Source organism: Oryx dammah, unplaced genomic scaffold (assembly GCF_014754425.2).
Source record: "Oryx dammah isolate SB20612 unplaced genomic scaffold, SCBI_Odam_1.1 HiC_scaffold_28, whole genome shotgun sequence".
Lineage (NCBI taxonomy): Eukaryota > Metazoa > Chordata > Mammalia > Artiodactyla > Bovidae > Oryx > Oryx dammah.
This window is the reverse complement of record NW_024070212.1, coordinates 95,950,741-95,965,837: the sequence shown is the minus strand read 5'-3', so window position 1 is coordinate 95,965,837 and position 15,097 is coordinate 95,950,741.

The window sequence follows — 15,097 nt, the reverse complement described above, 5'->3', positions numbered from 1 at the left end:
AGGTCACTGTTCCTAGGGTTTGGTGAAACACCAGTCTAGATGTTGCTGTAAAGATATTTTTTGGTCCAATTGACCTTTAAATCAGTAAACTTTGAGTAAAGAAGATTCCCCTCAGTGATATGGCTAGGCTCCCTCTAACCAGCTGAAAGCTTTAAAAGACCAAGTTCCCTGAGGGTCCATACTCCTGGCGTGCCCTAGATCTCAGACTTGCCAGCCTACACAGTTACATAAGCAAAATAAATCTCTCTATATGTGAATACACATCTGATCGGTTTTGTTTCTCTGGGAAACCTTGACAAATCCACTCTCTGGAAGAAAATTTGACTCAGCCCTGTGGAAATCACTTTCCACCATGTGGGTGTCACTAATTGCTACCACTTTAATTCTCCCACAGTGGATCATAGAGCCAAGAGGCAGAGTCAGCATTCTGCAAGCTTTCTCAGAAGTCACACTATCTTCCTTTCAGGTAAAAATCCATTTTTCTTGTTTATTGATATTATTTAACCAAGTAGTACTACTTTTAAGTTTCTTACTTTTGACATTGACCAACCTTCACACTACTTCTAGTCGTTCATTCAAGATAACAATGTCGGGCTCCAGCCTAGGGTTTGAGACAGTCACATCTCTCTTGAAGAACAGTTGTTAGGTCTAAAACGCTGAACATTGTGAGACTCAGAGGAGGCACTTGATGGGTGCTATTAGCAATTATTATGCTTCTGTTCAGTACAGGTCCTTGTACAGCCTTATGGGGTTTCAGTAGCCCTAGGAAGACTTCCAATACTCATAGTTTCAAAGTTCTTTGACCTTTACTGCAAAATCTTTGACTTGAATTCCTCTTTGTCCACTCACTCCCCAGCAATATCTTCTATTTTGTTAGTTTAAGAGGGGAGCACGTTCTTTAAAGCTCCCCATCCACTTATCACAAACTCCTTTTATATATTTCAGCACAAGAAAATGTCTATTTAAGAAAACCATTCCTGTGATTTCCACGAGAAGGAAATTTCCCCCAACACGACTGGCCTCTTGCCCAGTGACTTTCCTTAGCCCATCAGAAGGGAATAAGGTGTTATGATCGGTTGATGGCAGCATTAGCTCACATTTTTTTCAATTTGCATGGAGATAATTTCTCAAAAGTCAATTACCACAGGGATTAAATCTCTTTCTTAAACTCAGACTAGAGTAAAATTCTAGACAGTGCATTTGTTCTTCAAGCACTAATCTCCTTTCAGGTGGTTGGTCCTGTGATGATATGGGTGGGGGAGGATTGTTGGGCAGGGAGCACTAACACGCTCATTTGGTTTTTACATTAAGCCAGCAATTTTGTTGGTGCTAAGGAGCTGGAATTACTAGCCTTAGACCTCAGTTGTCATCATCAGAAACTACTCTACCTGTCTGAAATCTTACAGGATAAAATAATAATTTCTGACAGTACCTTTACACCCATAGGTTTTCTCACATATTTTCTTATTATAACTGTTCTTTTATCTCATTAAGACCTAGCCCTGAACTGCCTCTCTGCTTTGCCATAATAACCTGGAAGGGGCTATTGGATCTGCTGTCTAGAGTCCAATGGGCTTTATGAGTTAGAAATCTCTAAAAGGTCACCGTTGAGAGACTGGAAGGTCCCTGACAGACACAAGCAAGACACAAAAGGGAAAACTCCAAAAGGGGAAAAATGTCTGTTTGGTTGTGATCTTGTTATGCTCTGAGATTCTTTAAGCATGAACCACTGGAGCCCCTGCTGGGCAAACAGTGATTAGAAGTGATGAGAAGTCACATCCTGGCTCTGGACTCTAACTTTCGATATACCTAAAGTCCCCTAACCTCTTGACCATAACTGACAACAGGTCAGAGTCAAATCCCTTCGCTGATGAATTCCTTCTCTTTACCCAAAATGAGGGCTATTTTACTTTCTTTAGGATTTCAGAAGACAGGGATAATTGATGATACAAATTTCCAGTTCCAGAAGCAGGAGAGTTATAGCAGACAAACAAAAAAGACCAAGTCAAGTTCTGTAATGTGATACCAGAGAGGGGATGTTTGGGAACGCATGTACACCCGTGGTGGATTCATGTCAATGTATGGCAAAACCAATACAGAATTGTAAAGTAAAATAAAAAATAAATTAATTAAAAAAAAAAGAAGAAATATAAAGGAAAAACAAAAAATATATAATCATAGTGAGGCATATTAAAATTTCTCTAAGAACATTTTATTAATGCAGAAAAATAATAGGAGCATTTTGAATTTGGTCATTAATAATTTAAATATAATAAATTTCTATTTATATTAGTTTTATATCTTACACAAATATATTTAAAATTTTGTATCTCAAACATTATTATTAGATGTCCATAGTACAGTTCAGTTCAGTCGCTCAGTCGTGTCTGACTCATTGCGACCCCAGGAATTGCACCACGCCAGGCCTCCCTGTCCATCACCAACTCCCAGAGTTCACTCAGACTCACGTTCATCGAGTCAATGATGCCATCCAGCCATCTCATCCTCTGTCGTCCCCTTCTCCTCCTGCCCCCAATCCCTCCCAGCATCAGAGTCTTTTCCAATGAGTCAACTCTTCTCATGAGGTGGCCAAAGTACTGGAGTTTCAGGTTTAGCATCATTCCTTCCAAAGAAACCCCAGGGCTGATCTTCAGAATGGATTGGTTGGATCTCCTTGCAGTCCAAGGGACTCTCAAGAGTCTACTCCAACACCACAATTCAAAAGCATCAATTCTTTGGCACTTAGCCTTCTTCACAGTCCATCTCTCACATCCGTACATGACCACAGGAAAAACCATAGCCTTGACTAGATGGACCTTAGTCAGCAAAGTAATGTCTCTGCTTTTGAATATGCTATCTAGGTTGATCATAACTTTTCTTCCAAGGAGTAAGCGTCTTTTAATTTCATAGCTGCAATCACCATCTACAGTGATTTTGGAGCCCAAAAAAATAAAGTCTGACACTGTTTCCACTGTTTCCCCATCTATTTCCCAAGAAGTGATGGGACCAGATACCATTATCTTCATTTCCTGAATGTTGAGCTTTAAGCCAACTTTTTCACTCTCCTCTTTCACTTTCATCAGGAGGCTTTTGAGTTCCTCTTCACTTTCTGCCATAAGGGTGGAGTCAGCTGAATATCTGAGGCTATTGATATTTCTCGTGGCAATCTTGATTCCAGCTTGTGTTTCTTCCAGCCCCGCGTTTCTCATGATGTACTCTGCATAGAAGTTAAATAAGCAGGGTGACAATATACAGCCTTGATGTACTCCTTTTCCTATTTGGAACCAGTCTGTTGTTCCATGTCCAGTTCTAACTGTTGCTTCCTGACCTTCCACACTTCTTAAGATGCAGGTCAGGTGGTCTGGTATTCCCATCTCTTTCAGAATTTTCCAGTTTATTGTCATCCACACAGTCAAAGGCTTTGGCATAGTCAATAAAGCAGAAATAGATGTTTTTCTGGAACTCTCTTGTTTTTTCCATGATCCAGTGGATGTTGGCAATTTGCTCTCTGGTTCCTCTGCTTTTTCTAAAACCAGCTTGAACATCAGGAAGTTCAAGGTTCACATATTGCTAAAGCCTGGCTTGGAGAATTTTGAGCATTACTTTGCCAGCATGTGAGATGAGGGAATTGTGCAGTAGTTTGAGCATTCTTTGGCATTGCCTTTCTTTGGCATTGGAATGAAAACTGACCTTTTCCAGTCCTGTGGCCACTGCTGAGTTTTCCAAATTTGTTGACATATTGAGTGCAGCGCTTTCACAGCATCATCTTTCAGGATTTGAAATAGCTCAACTGGAATTCCATCACCTCCACTAGCTTTGTTTGTAGTGATGCTTTCTAAGGCCCACTTGACTTCACATTCCAGGATGTCTGGCTCTAGATAAGTGATCACACCATCGTAATTATCCGAGTCATGAAGATCTTTTTTGTACAGTTCTTCTGTGTATTTTTGCCACCTCTTCTTAATATCTTCTTCTTCTGTTAGGTCCATACCATTTCTGTCCTTTATGAGCCCATCTTTGCATGAAATGTTCCCTTGGTATCTCTAATTTTCTTGAAGAGATCTCTAGTCTTTCCCATTCTGTTGTTTTCCTCTATTTCTTTGCATTGATTGCTGAAGAAGGCTTTCTTATCTCTTCTTGCTGTTCTTTGGAACTCTGCATTCAGATGCTTATATCTTTCCTTTTCTCCTTTATTTTCACTTCTCTCTTTTCACAGCTATTTGTAAGGCCTCCTCAGACAGCCATTTTGCTTTTTTGCACATCTTTTTCTTGGGGATGGTCTTGATCCCTGTCTCCTGTACAATGTCACGAACCTCCTTCCATAGTTCATCAGGCACTCTATCTATCAGATCTAGGCCCTTAAATCTATTTCTCACTTCCACTGTATAATCATAAGGGATTTGATTTAGGTCATACCTGAATGGTCTAGTGGTTTTCCCTACTTTCTTCAATTTGAGTCTGAATTTGGCAATAAGGAGTACATGATCTGAGCCACAGTCAGCTCCTGGTCTTGTTTTTGTAGACTGTACAGAGCTTCTCCATCTTTGGCTGCAAAGAATATAATCAATCTGATTTCAGTGTTGACCATCTGGTGATGTCCATGTGTAGAGTCTTCTCTTGTGTTGTTGGAAGAGGGTGTTTTCTATGACCAGTGCATTTTCTTGGCAAAACTCTATTAGTCTTTGCCCTGCTTCATTCCACATTCCAAGGCCAAAGTTGTCTGTACTCCAGGTGTTTCTTGGCTTCCTACTTTTGCATTCCAGTCCCCTATAATGAAAAGGACATCTTTTTTTGGATGTTAGTTCTAAAAGGTTGTAGGTCTTCATAGAACCGTTCAACTTCAGCTTCTTCAGCGTTACTGGTTGGGGCATAGACTTGGATTACCGTGATATTGAATGGTTTGCCTTGGAAACGAACAGAGATCATTCTGTTGTTTTTGAGATTGCATCCAAGTACTGCATTTTGGACTCTTTTGTTGACCATGATGGCTACTCCATTTCTTCTGAGGGATTCCTGCCCACAGTAGTAGATATAATGGTCATCTGAGTTAAATTCACCCATTCCAGTCCATTTTAGTTTGCTGATTCCTAGAATATTGACATTCACTCTTGCCATCTCCTATTTGACCACTCCCAATTTGCCTTGATTCATGGACCTGACATTCCAGGTTCCAATGCAATATTGCTCTTTACAGCATTGGACTTTGCTTCTATCACCAATCACATCCACAGCTGGGTATTGTTTTTGCTTTGGCTCCATCCCTTCATTCTTTCTAGAGTTATTTCTCCACTGGTCTCCAGTAGCATATTGGGCACCTACTGACCCGGGGAGTTCCTCTTTCAGTATCCTATCATTTTGCCTTTTCATACTATTCATGGGGTTCTCGAGGGAAAAATACTGAAGTGGCTTGCCATTCCCTTCTCCAGTGGACCACATTCTGTCAGACCTCTCCACCATGACCCGCCCGTCTTGGGTTGCCTTGCGGGCATGGCTTAGTTTCATTGAGTTAGACAAGGCTGCGGTCCTAGTGTGATTAGATTGACTAGTTTTCTGTGAGTATAGTTTCAGTGTGTCTGCCCTCTGATGCCCTCTTGCAACACCTACCATCTTACTTGGGTTTCTCTTACCTTGGGCATGGGTATCTCTTCACGGCTGCTCCAGCAAAACGCAGCCACTGCTCTTTACCTTGTTCGAAGGGTATCTCCTCACCGCCGCCCTTCCTGACCTTCAACCTGGGATAGCTGCTCTAGGCCCTCCTGCGCCTGCACAGCCATGGCTCCTTGGATGTGGTGTGGCTCCTCCTGGCCGCCACCCCTGCCTCTTGAGAAATCTGTATGCAGGTTGGGAAGCAACAGTTAGAACTGGACATGAACCAGCAGACTGGTTCCAAAAAGGAAAAGGAGTACATCAAAGCTGTATATTGTCACCCTGCTTATTTTACCTATATGCAGAGTACATCATGAGAAATGCTGGACTGGAAGAAACACAAGCTGGAATCAAGATTGCGGGGAGAAATATCAATAACCTCAGATATGCAGATGACACTACCCTTATGGCAGAAAGTGAAGAGGAACTAAACAGCCTCTTGATGAAAGTGAAAGAGGAGAGTGAAAAAGTTGGCTTAAAGCTCAACATCCAGAAAACGAAGATCAGGGCATCCGGTTCCATCACTTCATGGGAAATAGATGTGGAAATAGTGTCAGACTTTATTTTGGGGGGCTCTAAACTCACTGCAGATGGTGACTGCAGCCATGAAATTAAAAGACGCTTACTCCTTGGAAGAAAAGTTATGACCAACCTAAATAGCATATTCAAAAGCAGAGACATTACTTTGCCGACTAAGGTCTGTCTAGTCAAGGCTATGGTTTTTCCTGTGGTCATGTATGGATGTGATAGTTGGACTGTGAGGAAAGCTGAGCACTGAAGAATTGATGCTTTTGAACTGTGGTGTTGGAGAAGACTCTTGAGAGTCCCTTGGACTGCAAGGAGATCCAACCAGTCCATTCTGAAGGAGATCAGCCCTGGGATTTCTTTGGAAGGAATGATGCTAAAGCTGAAACTCCAGTACTTTGGCCACCTCGTGCGAAGAGTTGACGCATTGGAAAAGACTCTGATGCTGGGAGGGATTGGGGGGCAGGAGGAGAAGAGGACGACAGAGGATGAGATGGCTGGATGGCATCATGGACTCGATGGACATGAGTCTGAGTGAACTCCGGGAGATGGTGATGGACAGGGAGGCCTGGCGTGCTGCAATTCCTGGGGTCGCAATGAGTCAGACACGACTGAGCGAATGAACTGAACTGAACTGACCTGGAAGTAATTAGATGTATTCAAGAGAATCTCCTGGATTCTCTCTGCCTTAATGGTACCTGTTTCCCTTTAATACTCTTACTTATTTATTTATTTGTCTGTGTCCGGTCTTAGTTGTGGCATGAGGATCTCTGATTTTCCTTGCAGTATGCAGGATCTTTAGTTGTGGCATGTTAACTCTTAGTTGTGGCACGTGGGATCTAGTTCCCTGACCAGGAACTGAACTCGAGACCCCTGCATTGGGAGTGTGGAGTCTTATCCAATGGACCACCAAGGAAGTCCCTTATACTCTGATTTCAATATTTTTTTATTTGCCTGTTGATTGGTGGCTCAGCTGATGAAGAATCTGCTTGAAGTAGTGGAGACCTGGGTTCGATCCCTGGGTTGGGAAGATCCCCTGGAGAAGGGAAAGGCTACCCACTCCAGTATTCTAGCCTGGAGGATTCCATGGACTGTATAGTCCATGGGGGTCACAAAGAGTTGGACATGACTGAAGGACTTTCACTTTCAGTGGCACAGAGAGCCCAAATCAGTTATGTGGCAATCTCCACTTACACATCACCAGGCAAACACTGCTTACTTTTATGTTGTTATTCCTTCCTTGAGAAGGTCTTTAACCTAACATACTTCAGAATTGTGGGAATAGAGAGCAAGAGCAGGAATGTGGATTATTGGGTGTGGTAGTAAAAGAACTCTGTTCTATCTTTGTCTCTCTAGTCTTAAACCTATATATTTTGGAAATGGAATAAAAAAGCACCACTTGCAAGTCATTGATCAGGAAAAGAATGGCAATTTATGAAGCAGTATCACAGCTTTATGCATAGTGCTTTCCAGCTAGCACCATAACAAGAGTCTTCAATAGGCCATCAGTGGTCTATAAGATGAGCTGCTTCTGTGTGAAGGAGAATATGGTAAGTTCCACAGATCCCATAGGTAGGAGCTCATCACTCCTCTTCTTTTATGGTGAAATAAGTCTCTCAATTAGAAACTATATTAATACTTTGTAAGGAACACCACAGTGACAATAAGGCATTGTTGCATCTGTTCTTGGTGATGCTGGCAGAACCACTGTAGCCAAGGAAGGCAAACACACATAGGGATAATTATCCCACCCAGTGAAAACAAAGTTTCCTTTTCTTTAGGGTGGCAGAGGTCCAATACAATCAATTAGTGGAGAATGATTTGTCATGCAGGACATTAGTTGAAGATATGGGGCTTAATGTTTAATCCTGGGTATTGACAGTTGGGAGATCAATAGTTCCAATAGGTAGAAGCCATGGGGAGGGAAAATCCGTCTTGTTGAGCTCATGCATTACCCCACATCCCTCTGCAAATACTTGAGCCCATTAATCAAGTACCAGGGTTGCTCATAAAAGAGACTGATGGATGTTCACAGGATGGGCACCTTACTCACGTGGCTAATTGAGGGCTTCCCCTACAATAGGCAACTTTGGATGACATGCAAATAACTCGCAAATGTGTTCATACTTTGTGCTCATTGAAAGAGGTGAATTCACACATGTAACTTCTCAGTCATCACTAATCTTACAACTTGGTTTATTCCACGATTCTGACCAGCTGGTGTTCATGAGCTAGGGTAGATTTTTATGCTCATCCACTGTCTCCTTATCAGGCTACTAGTGTCTATTAGAGTGCAGGAACAGCCCAGAAGCTGGCTCCCTAAAGCAGAATAGTTATTTGTAGAAGATGGGGTGCCTTTTCTCCAAATCTGTAGATATTTACATGATGATTCACAAAAGAGAACTGAGTTGGGCAATTGGATTTCAAAGCTCAATATAAAATTACACTAATTAAAACAGTGTTCGCTGTAAACACACACAAATGGATCCGTGAAATAGAATACAGTCTAAAAATGTATCCAATTTTTTTGTTCTTTGAACCCTTGTCAAAAATCAGTTACTAACATATGTATCAATCCCTCTGACCATTATATAATCTATAATGGTTTTATAATATACCTTGAATTTAAATAATATAATACATCTTGAAGTTAAATGATGCCTCTAACTTTGTTCTTTTAAAAATTGTTTGTCTATTCAATATCTGAACTTTCCCATATCATTTTGTATGCACTATGTCAATTTACTCATCAAAAACCTGCTTGGCTTTTGATATTAAGCTTGGTCTCTATATAAACTTTGGAAGGAGTTTCTTGAAAGAATTTCTCTCATGTTTTGTTCAATCAGCAGCAGCTACTATTTTGCACTTGAGGAATGTCCTGTGTACCTTAGGGAAGAGCGCTCTCACTTCTTATGCTCTGTCCCCAGTCTTTGGTGTACTATTTCCATGTACAAATTAAATTTCCATGCAGGAAAAATTAGTGTTTATACTGACTTGTGTATAATCTTTTGTAAATACACTGTTAATTTTTTATAGGATTTAAAAGTCCTTATTTCTGTTTACCTTTTCTACCAAATACTGAAAGAGAAGGGTTAAAATGTGCAACTATAGTTGTGGATTTGATTATTTCTCTTTTAGTTTGGTCAGCTTTTGCTTCATGTCTTTTGAATGTCTTCAGCTAGAAGTATACATATTTATGATTTCTATGTTTTCTTGATAAATTGCATTTTCATCACTTTGTGCTGTTCCTCTTTATCTCTATTAATATTGTTTGTTCTGAAGTCTATGCTGTCTGATGTTAATATAGTAAGATTGTAATATGTTTGCTGTTCACAAAGTATATATTTTTTCAAGCATTTACTTTTAAACTTTTTGTGTATTTATATTTAATTTAAAATTATAATAATATAATGATATGATACCTCACTTTTATCTAGTTTGAAGTCTCTTTTATTTTCCTTTTACAACTTGTTTTATGCTCGATGAGTATCTCTTAGCATTCTACTACTTTCTTATTAATTATGGATTTTTAATGGTTGCCTTTGCTTTGAAATATACATCTTTAACATATCAAAGTACACTTTAAAATAATATCATATCAGTTAATGTATAACATAAGAAACACCCAAGAGTACACTTCTGTTCTCTTCTCACTCCATTTTAGTGCTGTTATTCTTTTTTACTTCTGCATGTTATAAGCTGTATTATATTTTTATTTTTCAGTAATCAGCCAATAATATTTTAAGAAAGACAATTAAGAGAGAAGAAAATGTCTTTAAATTTACCCACTCATTTACTATTTCTAGAAATTTTCTCCTCTGATAGATTGGAATTTACATATGGAATAATATTCCTTCCTCCTGAAAACTTCACTTTATACTTCTGGTAGCCTAGAAATGCAAGCAAATAATTCTTTCTGCTTTAATTTTTCTCGAGATTTCTGACTTACATTTTAACTTGATACAGAGGTTAAGGCTGATTTTTTTTCTCTTGCAGCCTGTTACTCATTTCTGTATTCTTATGTCTTGTTTCACTTCTGTTAAGAAGTCAGTAGTGATTCTCATCTTTTGGCCCCTGTATATAACATGTCTCATTTCTCTGGTTACTTTTGCTTTTAAGCAATTTAGTCATTATATGCCTTGGAGTGTTTTCCTTTGTATTTCTCCTGCTTTCAGAGTTGTCAAACAACTTTTTCTTCCCCATTGTTGAAATGATTGTTACAGAGACTGCTCCTAGCCTTCTTCTTATGTCAGAAACATTCTCTTGCATGTCACCTTGACAATTTCAAAAGAATTTCTTAGAGGTATATATCTAAATATGTCCTTCAGTTCAGTTCAGTCACTCAGTCATGTCCAACTCTTTGTGACCCCATGGACTGCAGCATGCCATGTCTCCCCATCCATCACCATCTCCTGGAGTTTACCCAAATTCATATCCATTGAGTCAGTGATGCCATCCAACCATCTAATCCTCTGTCATCCCCTTCTCTTCCCACCTTCAATCTTTCCCAGCATTAAGGGCTTTAAAAAAATTATTATTCTCTAGGCCAGAATGTTGGAGTGGGTAGCCTTTCCCTTCTCCAGGGGATCTTCCCAACCCAGGAATTGAACTCAGGTCTCCCACATTGCAGGCGGATTCTTTGCAGCTGGGCCACCAGGGAAGCCCAAGAATACTGGAATGGGTAGGATCCAGAGGATCTTCCTGACCCAGAAATTGAACTGGGGTCTCCTGCATTGCAGCTGGATTCTTTACCAGCTGAGCTATTAGGGAAGCCCAAAATATGTCCTTCAGTTTAGTTCAGTTGCTCGGTCATGTCCAGCTCTTTGTGACCGCATGAATCACAGCGTGCCAGGACTCCCTGTCCATCACCAACTCCCAGAGATCACTCAAACTCATGTCCATCAAGTCGGCGATGCCATCCAGCCATCTCATCCTCTGTCGTCCCCTTTTCCTCCTGCCCCCAGTCTCTCCCAGCATCAGAGTCTTTTCCAATGAGTCAACTCTTCGCATGAGGTGGCCAACGTACTGGAGTTTCAGCTTTAGCATCGTTCCTTCCAAAGAAATCCCAGGGCTGATCTCCTTTAGAATGGACTGGTTGGATCTCCTTGCAGTCCAAGGGACTCTCAAGAGTCTTCTCCAACACCACAGTTCAAAAGCATCAATTTTTCAGCGCTCAGCCTTCTTCATAGTCCAACTCTCACATCCATACATGATCACTGCAAAAGCCATAGCCTTGACTAGATGGACCTTTGTTGGCAAAGTAATGTCTCTGCTTTTCAATATGCTATCTAGGTCGGTCACAACTTTTCTTCCAAGCAGTAAGAGTCTTTTAATTTCATGGCTGCAATCACCATCTGCAGTGATTTTGGAGCCCAGAAAAATAAAGTCTGACACTGTTTCCACTATTTCCCCATCTATTTCCCATGAAGTGATGGGACCAGATGCCCTGATCTTCGTTTTCTGAATGTTGAGCTTTAAGCCAACTTTTTCACTCTCCACTTTCACTTTCATCAAGAGGCTTTTGAGTTCCTCTTCACTTTCTGCCATAAGGGTGGTGTCATCTGCATATCTGAGGTTATTAATATTTCTCCCCGCAATCTTGATTCCAGCTTGTGTTTCTTCCAGCCCAGTGTTTCTCATGATGTACTCTGCATAGAAGTTAGATGATATGGGGAGGGTGGTGGGAGGGGGGTTCAGTATTGGGAACTCATGTACACCCATGGTGGATTCATGTCAATGTATGGCAAAACCAATACAGTATTGCAAAGTAAAAAAATAAAAAAATAAAAATAAAATAAAGAGCAAAAAAAAACACAAAAAACAGAAGAAGTTAAATAAGCAGGGTGACGATATACAGCCTTGACTTACTCCTTTTCCTATTTGGAACCAGTCTGTTGTTCCATGTCCAGTTCTAACTGTTGCTTCCTGACCTGCATATAAATTTCTCAACAGGCAGGTAAGGTGGTCTCATATTCCCATTTCTTTCAGAATCTTTCACAGTTTATTGTAATCCACACAGTCAAAGGCTTTGGCATACTCAATATGTCATAAATACTTAAATCCTTAATTTAATGCTGTTAAGAGATTCCAGTGGCTTTCCTGGTGGTTCCAGACTGTAAAGAATCCACTTGTAATGCAGGAGACCTGGGTTCGATCCCTGGGTCAGGAAGGGTATTCTCTTGGAGAAGGGAATGGCTACCCACTCCAGTATTCTTGCCTGGAGAATTCCGTGGGCAGAGGAGCTGGGAAGGCTACAATCCATGGGGTCTCAAAAAGCTGGACATGACTAAGCAACTAACCCTTAAAGAGATTCCAGAATAGATGGGTTTATTTTCACTCCCACATGCCCAGTGTGCTAATCCTTATCAGTACTCAGTGTTATCCAACTTTTTAATTTTGCTTATCTAATGGGTAATAAATTGTATCTCCTTTTGCATTTAAATGCCTTTATCTGATTACTAGCAAGATTATTAATTTCTTGATACAAGTTTAGATGGTCAGTTCTACTTTTGTGGATTTCTTATTTACACAATGTAACAAATTATTTGTCAGATTTTGTCTTGTTCCCCTGTGATTTGCAGGCATTCCTATCTAGGTATTGATCCCTTGATATCATTAGGCTTTGAAAATATCTGTCATGTCAGACATCTACTAACTTCGTCTATACTGTCCTTAATTTAGCATAGATATTTAAGGTTGTCAAATTAATTTTTCCCATACAGTTTGTACTTTACGGTTCTATTAAGAAATACTTTGCACCCCAATATCTCAAAGACATTATCCTGAGTTTTTACTTGCGTGGTTTTTTTCCCAAAGAGGGAACAAATTTTCCTCTGGAACCCCTCTTTTTTCAACTGATATGTGATTCCACCTGTTTTTAGTCAGAACTACAATGCAGATTCAAATGACATTCTGAATATCATCAAATGAAGAACATGTTTATTTAAGAGTGGTTGGAATTAAGTAGGTCAACAAGATCCTCAAGATCTGGCTACTGTTGGAACTTGTCACTCCTCATACATTAACGACAAGTGGTGAAAGAGTGTTGTCAGAGCCTGTGTGATCTGGGCCATGGGCAGGAGCTGTAGTGGTAGGGGGATGAGCCCCCTGATGTGTGGCAACAAAACAGGAAGGGAGCAAGGAAAGAGACGCTTTGGCCTCCTTCTCTTCTCATCCTTCAGTCTCCCATGACTCTCATAGGCCAGGAGGGAAGGGCCCCCAGGTGACTGGCTTGGTAGAGAGCAGCTCTGCAAGCTAGAGAATAAAGGAAAGAAGAAGAGAATGGATCTGAGGGGACAAATGGAGAAAGACATGCATACACCAGTCACATCAAATACTACATTTACTTTTCTCATCTCTCTAGTCTGCTCCATTTGGATTTGTCTTTTTGCACCAATACCACTCTGTGTCCTTTTACTATGGTTTTATTATATATGTAAATATCTAGTACAGTGAGTTTAGAAACATTTCTCTTTACTGTTTTATGATTATCTTTGTTATTCAGTTCAGTTCAGTCGCTTAGTCGTGTCCGACTCTTTGCGACCCCACAAATCGCAGCACGCCAGGCCTCCCTGTCCCTCACCAACTCCCAGAGTTCACTCAAACTCACATTCATCGAGTCGGTGATGCCATCTAACCATCTCATCCTCTGTTGACCCCTTCTCCTCCTGCCCCCAATCCCTCCCAAAATCAGAGTCTTTTCCAATGAGTCAACTCTTCACATGAAGAGTTGGCCAAAGTATTGGAGTTTCAGCTTTAGCATCATTCCTTCCAAAGAACACCAGGACTGATCTTCTTTAGGATGGACTGGTTGGATCTCCTTGCAGTCCAAGGGACTCTCAAGAGTCTTCTCCAACACCACAGTTCAAAAGCATCAATTCTTCGGCGCTCAGCTTTCTTCAGAGTCCAACTCTCACATCCATACATGGCCACTGGAAAAACCAGAGCCTTGACTAGACGGACCTTTATTGGCAAAGTAATGTCTCTGCTTTCGAATATGCTATCTAGGTTGGTCATCACTTTCCTTCCAAGGAGTAAGCGTCTTAATTTCATGGCTGCAATCACCATCTGCAGTGATTTTGGAGCATAGATAGTTTAAATTGACCCAAATGACATGTTACATAATAAACATTGTTTCATGCTTTACTTTCAAGGGGATGCGAGTCAAGTTGAAACCTGTGCTTGCTTGAGAATTGTTGTTGCATCCTAATGGTAAAAATGAGTTTGAACAAGCAATCCTACACACTGGGTGAGGCTGCAACCTTCGCATTTCTTTTGTGAGGGAAATGTATATTTTAGGCTGGGAAAATAAGCTGTTGCACATAGGTATCCATTGGGGCTCTTACAGAAAGTCCTGCGGGTTGCCATGTGACTACCGCACATCTGCTTGTGGTTTTTGCAACAGCAGGAACCCGGCTGATCCAGGTATAGATCTACAGGCATTTGGATGAGGTCCTTTCTGAAGAGCCTGGAGCCTTTCTTAGATCTGTCTTTTATTTTGGGGAACAAGTAAATGAGAAAATTTGAGATGCTTCTATTTGGTTTCTTTCTTTCATTACTCCTTTGCTTGACTATGTAAGCTCCATATAAAGCTATCCAATATTTTTGACTTTAGGTACTTTTTATTCTGTCTGGGTTTTGTTTTGATGTTTATTTGTTTTTTTTTGTTTTTGTTTTTGTTCCTTTTTCACTTCTTTCCTTCAGAGTAATTTGCTTTAGAGGTTAAGAAAAGTTATATGTCCAGTAGGTCTCTATTGTTTTAAAGAGTAGACATTTCAACTGCCATTAGAAATGAGCTTAGAAATAACTCTATGTATACTAAGTACCAACAAGTATGTGCCACTCATTCCTTTGGATTGGTGATAATAATAAAAAAACATTGACTCTGTTCAAGGTATCTCTAAAATAGACTAAACTAATTGTTCCA